The sequence below is a fragment of the Coturnix japonica genome, chromosome 5, assembly GCF_001577835.2.
Source record: "Coturnix japonica isolate 7356 chromosome 5, Coturnix japonica 2.1, whole genome shotgun sequence".
Classification (NCBI taxonomy): Eukaryota; Metazoa; Chordata; class Aves; order Galliformes; family Phasianidae; genus Coturnix; species Coturnix japonica.
Genome location: NC_029520.1, coordinates 26,695,375 through 26,708,281, shown reverse-complemented (window position 1 = coordinate 26,708,281; position 12,907 = coordinate 26,695,375). Strand labels below are relative to the sequence as shown.

Here is a 12,907-nt window from a genome sequence, read left to right as displayed (position 1 = left end):
TACACAGCCACCTCCAGTCTCTGCACAGCCCACAGAAATACAGATGTTGGCCTGGGCTGTGGCACTACTTGTTTGCCTCATCTATCACACCCTCTTTTATTTTTCTGATTCCTACAAGAGATGTGTGTCTGCTCTTGATTTGTTATTAGAAATCTCTTTCTGAGTGAAAAAGAGACAGAAGGAGAGAAGAGAGACCACAGAGCACTGTGGATTAGATGCTGTTCAAAGGCACGCTGGGCAGAAAGCAGCGCAGACACCCCTGAGAAAACTGCAGAGATGATTTTTGGGTCTTCAGAGTGGATCAAACTAGGGTGTTCCTCTGTTCTCTCCTGCTCATTCCAGGAGCATTACTGGAACAAACTACCAGGGGGACTGCAGTAATGACAAAACCAACATACCTATTTTGAGTGTTCAGTCTTGTAGAAGAATCTTCAGTTCAAGTATCTTCATTTTAACTTTAGCTGGATGTTCCATTTTCCATTAGATGACAACATTGCCCTACGAACAAAAAAATCAAGGCTGTTTTATTTTCTATAATGCTGAATGAGTTAGAAATATACTGTAAGGCTATAACTAATAATTTGGTGCTGGTACCTAAAATTTCTGGATGTTAATCCAAAAGGGACTATAAGAAACATTTTCCTAGACCACCCACCTGAAAATGAGCACAAACTGAATGAAGGGGCACTGTACCTCTGGCTGAATATTCCTATATCACCTCTTTCAATGACACAAAATTGAGAATACAGCAGTTTAGTCACCCAGCAAAAGCCATATGCACTGTCAGTTGATACTCTTGCATTTCCTACACAATGAACTGCAATGACACTTTTCCTTTGTGTACAGTGAATTGATAGAAGGGTATAACCTTTTATCAACACAATTGCAGAGAATTTAGAAACTTTTAAGAGTAAGTTAGATTTCTCTGTAGTCTGAATGAAAATACATGCACATTTTTTTCCCCCAACACGTACTCATTTACTTACATTTTCATCATGCAAAACAAAAATAATGAAGTAGATTCCTTAAGGATAACACCAAATCAATCAGAAACACCTCAAATCCTCAAATATATTTTGGGTTAATCCACATCTTTTATCAGAAGAGTGAAAGAAAAAAAAAAAAAAAGTGGTAAACTCTAATAGCTGGAAGCCCTACGCCATGTTAAATGATGAATACTAGGTAAAACTTGTAAAGTCAATAAGATTATTTGAAATCAAATTTATAGAGAGGTAGAAGATTGGTGGGGCTGTTTTGTGTGTGTTTGTGTGTGTGTGGTATTAGTAGATTTTGCTTTCTTTTTTAATAGATTTTCATTTCAGAAATAGAATACTCTGGTGAACTTACTCAATTGCTCCTGAAAATCATTTGTCAGTGAAAGGAGTAATGAGAACATAATAACTAATCCCTCAAAAGTTCAGCTGGATTAAAAGCAATTTGAAATCTTTTGGGGAACTAAAATAAAGTTCTGGACTTTGTTAGAAAACCTGGTGGCAAGAATTATTTCACATATCTAAATGTGTCTGGCCAATATCCCCTAAGCCTTAATATTTTCAGTATCAGAGATGAACGCTTTCTTTGTGGTCATCTGCTTGCTTTAAGGAAATACCATACATTCACGTGCACATATTTACACACATATGGATGAACTATATATATGTATGCATACATATTCTCAATATTTTTTGATGTAAGTAAATGACTGTGTATATAAAGAGATTTTCAGAAATTTGTTTAAGAAAAAGAATGAGCTACACTTGATGCTAAGAAATACAACTGGTCCTAAATATTCTTTATTTTTTGAAAGCGGCACTTCAGAAAGATAACATCTTCTTTTATACCATACTGATAATTTAAATTAAATATTGCTATTGCAAAAGCATTTTCCTACTATGTATGAAATGGACGCACCTTGGAGAATATATCTGCCTCCATGTCACCCCACTACCTCCAGTTAGCTACAGTACCACACACAGGCAGGGAGTTAGGTGTATAGCTATCCAGACTGCATTTATTATCTGATTGGCATGTCCACTTGCTCCTTTACTGCCATAAATGAGTGGCTGTGCAGGTGCCATTAGCACATGCATCTTTTTCTGAATGCGCCATTGTAGGAGTAGCTGAAAAGCTGTTTGTACTACAGTCAGAGATTTGGCAGCAGTGCTGGCTGAAAAACGGCAGGTATGTTTCAAGAAAAATTCAAAAAACTTCATGTTTACTCTGCATTTTTTTGACATCTCAATGAGAAATTGAAAAAATCTTAAAGGTACTGAAAGCACATATTTTTCATGTTTGAGGCTCGTCATTCTTGCATTTGCCCTTTCTCACCTTCCTCCTCTCATTTTGTTCAGTATTTTTATTTCTTTTGTTTTTAATGATCAAGTAGAAGAGAATGAAGAAAAAGTAACAGAAAGAGTAAGAGGGTGAAGGAAACAATACCTGGGAATTCATAACAATCTTAGTGGGACTGTTTACTAGAGAGGCTTTTGTATACCTGTACAAAGGTAACAAATAGTGTGCCAGTAGATGGAGCACAATGATACACAAGATAGCTTACATATTTCCAATCTGACAGAAAGCTATTTGTCTTGCTCAAGAAATGTCCATGCAGGTGGCTGTAGATTTTGCCCCCATCCTTTTAAAAATGCAATCATGCTTTGTTCAGAGACATTTTAAAATGTTTCTGCCTTTCTGCTTCATGGATTGGGATGGTAGCAATTTATAAGCTAAACTGGTATAAATATATGCTTCATGTGTATGTGTCGCTTTTGTAAAGTCTTTTAGTAAGCCAGGAGAAGAAACAAAAAAGTAATGGTTACAAATTTAGGCTTAAGCTATTCCTCCATTTCAAGCTTCATTTGTCTGCTTCCAGAAGCTGCCAGCAGCACCTTTCAGTAGGAACCAAATAAATCCACACCATCTGTTGCTCCCTGGAATGGTCCAAACCAACATTTAAGAACTGAAAACTTGAAAGAGCATCTCAGCCTCAATTTCCATGCTTAAAAAAAAAAAAAAATTAAAAAAAAAAAAAGTGGAATAAGCAAAGCTTTGTTATGCAATTTGCAAGCATGTGACTGGCAATTACAGTAAAATCTTTAGCATTCCAAAAGAAAAAATTAACTCACATTCTGAAGTGCATTGTGTTCATCTCCAAATCTGGTAAATGCCAATATGCTTTGGCTGGAATGTAAAGCTGTCATGTCTGTCATGTATCTAGTTTATTACAGGTTAAATTTTAGTATCTCTTGATATTTAGCAAGATATTTAGCTTTCACGTCTCATGGCATGGCACCTCTGAAGAAACATATAGACTTGTGGGTATAGAAACAGCCATTTGAAAAAGCCATCAGGGTTCTCCCAGAACCTCAAAGCATATTTATCCCTATAGACTAGAAGGTTATCCTGCTCTCTTCATATCTCCCACCCAGTGTTCATAAATAAAAGCACATTTTGAACTCATGCCATTAATCTGAAATCCCAAGGTAAGGATTGACTGGAATATATTGGAACAGATCTTTAGGTTTGGACTAAATGCTCGTCTTAGGTCATCGTCATGCCTTTCAAGCACTCAAAAAACTACTGTAATATGTTATTTTGGTTCAGGGCCGTGCAAATCTTGCCCAAATTCTAAATGCATGAGCTGTCAGCAAAGAGCTGTATAGCTGTAAGCAGCAGGCAGTTCAATTCAATTTGAGTGAAACTTCACTTTCAACAAGGCAAACTTCTCTCCAAATCAGCTGATTAGGAAAAAAAGTGTCTAATTATGCCAAAATAAAAGTAAATAAGCCACACTGCTCACTCGTTTTCCAGGTTGAGTTTAATGCAGTTTGTTAAGTAGAGAGTCCAAAGGAATAATCAACACATTTAGTGGGATGTAAGTGAAGAAATGATAAATCAGTGAATGACAGCCAAGGGACAGAGAACACTTCTTACTCACTCTCTCCATCCATGGAATCAGTCGCTCAGATCATTTGTCTAAGTCACCTACTATTATTTTGGAGTGAATCAGTAGAATGATGTTTAAAGACAACCCAAGGAGCTTTGTTCACTTAATTGGAAAAAAACAAAACAAAAATAACAACTGTTTTATTTGAAAGCTGGGGCTGAGGGAGATTTAGCTTAACTTAAGTAAGTTTTGACTCCAGTTCAAATTGGGCAGGAGTTCAGCCAGAAGTTATCATATGATTGGGTTTTGGGGATTCTATTTTTTTATTATTATTATTATTTTTCTTTTTAAGTCTGCATGAAATGATCCAGAGGTGGTCTCAGTCCAAATTCCAATCTATACATGTCTGTGTTCCTTGCAAAACCCTACAGTTTGCACCATCATTAAGTCTCAGAATAGAGGACAAGAGCTTGAAACCTGTAGTCTGCTCTGAGAACACTGCTGAGATAAAAAAACAACCAAACAAAGTAGTACCACCTACAGCAGCTACTTCATTCATGCTTTTGTCCTTGCCCTGAATTTTTTCTTAATTTTAGTTAAAGTTCATGTAGTCTCTTTCCAAGAACTTTTTGGCATTGTCACACATTGAACCTGGCCAGGCTAGAAGGAAGGTGAGACCACTTGCTTTGACTTACTTTAGAGCCTTTGTAGATTTTGTTCAAAGTTAACTTTTCAGTCAGTATTCCTCTAGGAGTTGTAAAATAAAAATGCAGAGATGAAGTAGAAATCATCAAGAAAAACACTGGTGTATTTCAAGCTTATAAATTTATCCAGTTTAAAGTATATATATATATATATAATTTCTTGTACAACCCAGACTTTACTATAAGCAATGAAACATATTTAGTGTGTGTTCTAAGTAAATATCTATGCCATAAGCATATGTGCAAAGTACAGGAAAAACTTTCACTAATTTCTGACCCTAGGACTTGTGTAAAACCCTGAACTGCATAATTTGCTGCTCTTTGTTGAGGTTTGTAAGGACTTCTAAGAATAATGTAATTAAGAATAACATTTTCTCAGTTCTGTGTCTGCCCAAGGATGCAGCTGGGTCACTGTCCCTGAAGGTGCTCAGGAAACATTTGGATGTTGTGCTAAAGGACATGGTTTAGTGGGGAAATATTGGTGGTAAGTGGATGGTTGGACTGGATGATCCTGGAGGTCTCTTCCAACCTTGGTGACTGCGTGATTTCATGATTCTATTCCATCTGGCCTCATCAAAAATTAAACTATATTCCAAAGAGTATATTAGGACAATTCTGCACTTAAGAACAGTTGCAAACCAAATTTACGAGGGCTAGAGGTTAATTCTAAATGCATGAAGTCATTGTATGCTTTCTTTGTCAAATCCAGGCACAACTTACCAGTAGTGACTCTATTCCAATTCTCCATCTTTTTGCTGGGTTATTTAATCTCCCTCCATCTCCTCCTCCAACTTTGCTCCAAGTGAAATTGTGATCTTAGAAATGATGTCTATCACTCAGAATTTCATCTGAAAGGGAAATTTCAGATTTCAGAACATGTTCTTAATTTCCAGATGAATGGACAATGTACCATTAAAACAGATGTTGAAATCAACATTAATAATCTATATTTATTCTGTTGTATATTATCAACCTTCAGCATAGTTGAGAATATCTTGTCTCTGGAATAAACTTCACCAAATTACAGACAAACAGATATTCAAAAGAAAAAAATAACATGTTATTTCTTGTGCCAATCCAATTCACTGTTTTTCTTCCTTGTGCCATACTGAAAACAACAGAAGTACTACAAAGATATTCATCTTATTCCATGTTCTATCAAAATGGGCCATGGTCTTCTGCAGACATACTTCTGACTCATGTTACAGAAGAAAAAGTAGAATCGGGCTTATGCAGTGCCTCAAAGATTAAAAAGATATGGTTTCCATGGCATTAATCAGAACTGTTGGGTAATGGCTCCCCTCAGAGGTAGAATAGGAAGTATGCACCAGCCCAGGATATCTCCTTGCTACAAGGTATCAGGAGAAAAGAGACCACTCACCATGTCTGACTGTTGAAAATGCAGACTACATCCTACAGTGTCACAAGAGGTTGTCAGTTTAGTCCTTTCCCATTTTGGGAAATGATTGTAGCTAATGACCTGCTGTAATTAATCATGAAAAAATATGTAGGAATTTAGAAGTGAAAAATTAGTACCAAGGATTCGGCTTCATTTTACAAAATATAACCTGCTTTGAGTTTGCATTGCATAGAGAGACTACCTGACTGCCCTCTAATGCTTCAACTTCAAAAAATCTAGAATTAAGGTAAAATAATGGATAAGAGATATTTAATAGAAGTCAGTTACTTGCAAGCTAGAAATTTTAACATTGGTCCAACCAATGTGGAGTGGTTCTGTGCCAGGCCCAACTATGTCTGGGTGGATTCTCTCTCAGTGGTGTCCCTTTCAACCCTTTAAATCTTACAAGCAAATGCTCCTGCCTTAGAGCTGTTAATTTAATACATCAGCACGTGCTCTATCCTATAACTGTCTGAGGGATTCTACTAAGGAGCATGGAGATGACTTGCTTCCAATGCTTCGTGCCACTTTTATAAGACGAATAAAAATGTTCCTAAAATTACTCTACAAAAATATACTAAAAAGATTTCTAAAAATTCCTCACAGTTTGAGCGTAAGTACTTTGTGGAATCTATTAGTTTGACTTACTTCTAAAGAAAAGCAATTTAAAAAAAAAAAAAAAAAGAATAAATGAAATGTATTTTTTTATGTCCACTACTATTTGTGTGGATTGTGGATTTCACCAGTGCAAGAAATTGGAGATAAAAGAGGAAATAGCAAATGTCAGAGTTAAATTAGCTAAGAGTATGCGGTTATTTACACATGAAGAGGAAAAATATACATAAAATGAGAGTCTATGAGATGCTCCAGAAAAGTCTGGAAGATAGAAGAACTGACTGCTCAGTAGTTGCAGAAGCAAATAAAATTCTAGGAATTATTAGGTAGGAAATACAGATTAAATAATGCACAGAGTTTTTCACAGTGTAAATCCATACTGCATCCTGAATCCTACAGGGAACTGAGTACTCCATCTTAATAAAAGGTACAGTAGAAATGGGAGAGGTACAGAGCAGGGCAGCAGTAATACTAGCTCATACATGGAGCAGCCAATTTGCAAAAGCTAGAGCTATCCTGGAAAGGACCCAGCTGAACCTATGAAGGAGCTTTATTGAATAATGAATAATAAAATGTGGTCTGTCCATTATTTCTTCAAATATAAGAACTACAGACCATGAGTGAACCTAGTGGGTGACAGGTCAAAAGCTTCACTGAGACATAGAGGAAATGGAGAATTTAATGGAATAAATTGTTCTTAAATGTGTAGATACCAGAGATATTTCAGGGAGTCCTTTATTGATAAGTTACTGGAGTCAGAGAGAGTATTTCATTTCAACAGTTAATTATTTTGTAGATAAAACAGAGGCCCAAGCACATATGAAATACCTAAAGCAACTTCAGATTTAAAAATAATGCATAATGACCAAAACCACACACAGTTAATCTTTATTTTATCTTGGAGATAATGGTAAAGAAAGTACTTTCACTTCTGTCAAGCTTTTCTTTGGCAGTTCTAAAACACTCCATAAAGTGGGCAAGTAGAATTTCCCATTTGTGTAAAAGATGGCAAGGGGACAAGGTTACTCAGTAAATGCATCAGAACAAATCAGAAACCTCTGGCAGAGTTTGAGTTTGAGAAGGACACTTCACATTTCCTGAAAATCAGGAATTTCAAAAACTGTGTTATTAGCCCACAGCTATGGAAATCACCCATCATTTTCAAAAGTCTTAATCTGTGTTTTGAATAGCTTAAAATTTCACAGAAGTTGCCAGTATGATCCAAACAATGCACTTCAACAACAAAGTAACATAATGTCACTTTCCAGGAGGGAGTGATTTGCTCCCCAGTATCTCTCATATGAGTGAATGAATTAGTTCCAAATGATCTTCTGTCATTTACAAATCTATTCACGGTAAAGAAAAATAAGATAATTATCCAGTGGGTACTTATACAGCATCATCTGTTCAAAACTTTCAATCATACTTATTCAACTTTTATTATATAAATCCAGAACATAGGACCTATAGAAGGTCTATGAGCAATTTTGCTTTACAATTTAACTGTAAAACAACTGTGCTTTTTCTTTTTGACATTATGTCTCCATGTACCACAGTGAAAAGCAAAGCATATATCAAGGAGCCAGGGAAAAACCCCGAGTGTGTCTGAAGGCTCCAAAGACATGGCCATGGTAGGAATTAGTCCCAGAGCAATCTCACTGGCTGTGAAAGTGGTGATGCCAGGCAATGCTTGGCTATAAAACATGCTTCCCTTGTGCAAACAGCACTGCAGCAAGCCTTAGAGATTCTGCCTCAGTGAGGAAGAATGCCTCTTGCTGCTACCAGGGTGTTAGAGCTACCACTGCTCTCCCAAGTGACATATGAAGGCAGTACAGGCTTTGGCCAGATTTTTCCTGCCCGCTTTGCTTACACTATGAGTGCTCCCTCTTTGCAGAAGACTGGGAATGGAGCACTGCAGTAGAGCTTCTCACATGGCTGTTACTGAGTATGGCCATTACTGGCTTCAGCAATAATGGCTTCGGGTACCACATTATAAAAATAGAAATTACTCAGTTTTCCAATTCAGCTGGCAGTTTTTGTTTTTAATATTTTTATTACTGCAGACATCATCGTCCAGCCATCTGCTAAAGATGAGACAGACAATAACTTAGCAGAACTGGAATGGATTTTGCTGTATCTGCAGCTGGGCATTTCATTACTGTACTCTGATGGGGAACTGATGAGAGTGGTATTTTGTTCTTTATATAGAGAACCAAATGTGATGTACAGCAACGTTTGTCTGTGAAAAAGGTTGCTGTTGTTTACAGGAAGACCAGATCACCCATACTGACCTTTGCACATTGCTGTCCTATCCCTGCTATTCAAAGAGAAGCAGCAAGGCTGGCCCTGCTCCTCCTTCTGACATCTCTGATGATTTTCTTCTGATCACTGAATTACTGAGGTGGTTTAAAGTTGTAGAGAGATAAGCAGACAAACCCACTCCAGTGCCAGTCCAACGACCCAAGACAAAGGACTGTTTTGTACTTTTCTGGAGCTCCCCATGCAGCTTTCTTTTCCCTACCATCCCTTTTCTAGTTCAGCCTCCACAGGAGAAACCCCATTCAAGCTGTTGTCAGCCACTAGGGTTCTCCTCATTAAATCCACAATTACTCCAGAACAGATGATTAGGATGAGTAGCTTTGGCAAGCTGCAGGCCATTTTGATTTTACAAAGGGCAGAACACCCATTTACAGTGAGGCATTAGAAGATTTAGTGCTTTCTCATAAACTAAAAATCTATAACAAAAGAACACTTTTTCTCACTTTTTGTTACAGGGGACCAGTTTGGCTGGGAGGGAGGAGGGGGAAAGTGATCAAATGAAGCAGTGCCTTTGAGTGTTACTGAAAGCTCTATAGAGGTGAGGTGGGAGATGTGTAAGGACTCAGAGCAGCACACAGAAGTTGCATGGTAGCTCTTCCATCAGAAGTCCCTGAGCTTTGGTGATCCTTGCCCAAAACTGCTCCAGCACAGATAACCCATCCATGTCCTCACTGTACAAATACAGGTCCTTCAACTGGACCTGAAAACTTGAAAACTGCTGGTAAAACTTGCTGGTCTAGAAGATACTTTGTGAACACAAAAGTTACCACCTGTATAGAATTCTAAAAATGCAAGAGCAATCTCTGTCAACTTCACTAAATCTCAACAGGAAAACACAACTTGAAATAGTACATAAATGAGCCCTGATCCACTGCCCATTGATGTCAGTGGAAAGACTTGCACTGACTGCAACAGATCAGGCCTATTGTGAAGGTTTGCAAAACACTACCAAGATATTTATGTGGGGTTTTTCTAAAACTAAATGGAAAGCTTTTTTTTAATTATTATTATCTTTCTTTTTTTTTCTTTTTTGTATTTAAAACAAAACAAAACAAAAACCAACCAAAACAACAACACAATTACTTATATAATACAGCATTGCTTTCCAGCATTCCCACGTCTGTTAGAAACTGACTAAATGACATGATCATATAAAAACTGTATCAAGAAAAAGCTTAAGATGGAAAATCTTTCTAATTAGCTGGGTGGAAACTTATCTATGCCAAGAAGAAACAGAGTTGAGGACAATATGCTGTAATATATTACAGCTGTTCTTTTTCGAAGAGACAAAAAAATATATTTATTGTTGTCTTTTTAGGTTTGTACTTTGTCTTCCCCCCATACCACATTTCTTTTTAAGAAATCCCTTAGCATGGTTAAATTGGAAGACTATACGGGAATTCTTAAGCCTCATTATTATTTTACCAGCTGAGGGTGAAGGCAAGTTGTCAGGTCATTTGACCTCCTTAAGTACATTGGCAGAGCTCTGATATTTATAGCCAAGAAGTTGTCCTCACTTCCTTTTCTCAAAGTTGTTTAAGTAATAATCTGTATTAATTACAGAAAATACATCAATAATAAACTGAAGAAATATTTCTCATGTTTTGCCCATGTCTTCCTCACATTTGAGCTGATGAATCCAGTGGTTAGAGTGATGGAAGCTGACTTGTGAGCCTTAAAAAAAGAAAATATATGAGAAGGATCACCACAGCAAAATGAAGAGTGTACAAGCTGACTTACAAGGACATTGCCTATAACATCTATTCGCTCCAAAAGAAAGGTTGTACCAAATTGGTGCATTTAAAACATAGTAAAGGTGCTTTTCATTATAGAAATGTGCGTCTTGGAAGAACAGGATGATAATACATTGTTAAATGTTGATGAATTTCCATCAACTAACAAGATAATCATTCAAGCTTGTATGGCTTTTTTCAGCTACCAGCTTTTCTCAGTCTTCAGCATGAGAAGTGTGAAAGACATCATTACAAACACAAAATAAAAGGGCCTGCTCTTTACAAATGCTATAATGATTCACCTTGCATCTGAAGCCTGTGTTAAATAAAGCATTTACTTCCATGAAAGTAGTCACCCATTTGTCTTAGTTCTTAGCTAAAGTTTTCTGAGATAAAATTTTATTCAGAGATGGTTCATATTCAGATGATTTTCAGCATCTAAACCTCACAGTTTATGGTAAAGAGCTTAAGATGCTGGGGAGAACTGTCACACATTCAACATCTCCACCAGAATAGCCTAACTCAACAAAACATCAGTTTGTCAAAGCACTTAAGTATGCCTTTAATTTCTGGCACATTCACGATCTTGCTGATTTTGGCAAAGCATTCACATAACTGAAGTCATGTATTAGTCCAGTACTTTGCTGAAACAGAGCATTCAGAGTGCCAGAGCAGTTCAGATTCTTGCCCTCTCTCTGCAGAGACTGTGCACTTTGCAGTCCTTGTTGGTTGTTCCTCCAAGAGCTGTTGTGATACACAGCTCCTGGCATGCACCAGTTCTGCAGAGAGCCCTGAGGCTTGAGGGCTCATACTTACTAAAAATGCGCAGTCTCCAGTTCAGTAGAGATACAGTAATATAAAATAATTTTTTAATTTAAATTTTTTTAATTTTTAATTTTTTAAATTTTTTAATTGTGTTCATAGACTGCAGGAAATGTAGTACATATACTAACAGAAAATGTAAATTGCTCATTTTAACATTCTCATTTAGAGTATTAATAACCATATACTTGTTTAGCAGTGTTCTGGATCTGTATTAGGATGGTTTTAGAGGGCTTGATTTTGGCTTGCTTTTTGCAAACACATTACTAGAATAATTACAGGAAGCTCTCTATGTAACTGGCTGGTTTCTCTTTGCTTCACAGTAATGAAACGTGTGGTATGAGTAGGAAGTGCACCCTGTCTTGGTATGCAGGAATGTTTTATCAAAAGATTCTCAACAATGAAGGTAGACAGAAGCAGCTGGCCTCGCACATGGGATGAAATATGAGTAGATACTGACAGCCTGGTGACAAACTTGTACTTAGCGTAAACACATCCATGGCAATAGGAAATTGAGCCAACTAGTAAGAGGGGACTTCAATAATGCTTTTTTTATTCTTTTTTTTCTGAGGTTTTGGGTTAGCTCTTCTTCCTAGACACTAACTGAATTGCCCAAGAAAATGTATTATGCATCATTTAATAATTCTACAAATTAAATTCTTCTGAAACATATAGGAATACTTAGAACAGTTACATGACTTCACTGTTGAAAAAGGTATGTTAGCCAGATAGGAGAAAAAAAACTCCCTAGGGAAGAAGAGCTTTGTCTGACCTTGCAAGAACACTGCCCTGTTCCAGGGGTGATTGTGTTCCTTCACCATCTCAAAAACAACCAGCTAGCTTTACAGAGATGACATTACTTCCTTATATCCAAGTCAGGTCTCTTGTCTAAAAGTTTTCCCTTTTCTGTCTCTCAGGGTATCTCCTCTTCAGTTATTAACAGTGGATTATCAGAATACTTGTTCACTGTGTGCAGCTATGGATCATGAAGCTGATGTTAAGTAATAACATCACATGTTATCACGAGTAAAAACATCACCAGCAGTTGAATCTAGAATACAGAAGTGTTTACCTTCATTAAAAGAGAATATACTCACATTGTTGAGCATGTACTCAGATACACACCTTGCATACTCAAGTCCTCAGAGACAAACAGTCTAAAGCTCCTGTAAAGCTGCAAATTCTGTTCTCCATAGGTCCAGCTACTGTTATTTTTACTAGTCTTTTAATCTATATCTTACAGATATTCTGAGACGTTTTCTCAGAAAATTTGTGAGGTTTTAGAATAGATATATATCTAAAATATCTTATTTATGGAACACAGCAAAAAATCAGCTCCCTGGGAGCTTTTTTAAATGTAGTTGGGGCACAGTTGTGACAATAATCTTTTCACATACAAGATCTCTGATTATACAAGAAGGATGGTGAC

At 36.9% G+C, this 12,907-nt stretch overlaps 1 long non-coding RNA gene across 1 annotated transcript in view; it reads right to left on the bottom strand.

Moving 5' to 3' along the window:
- Positions 1 to 247: 247 nt before the first annotated feature.
- The window catches only part of LOC107314924, a 52,464-nt gene continuing 39,804 nt past the window's right edge, over positions 248 to 12,907 (bottom strand). The window contains exons 2-3 of the long non-coding RNA XR_001555676.2: positions 5,311 to 5,438; positions 248 to 498 (exon numbers count right to left, since the gene is read on the bottom strand). This is a non-coding gene — a long non-coding RNA (uncharacterized LOC107314924). The remainder of the gene's footprint in view (positions 499 to 5,310; positions 5,439 to 12,907) is intronic.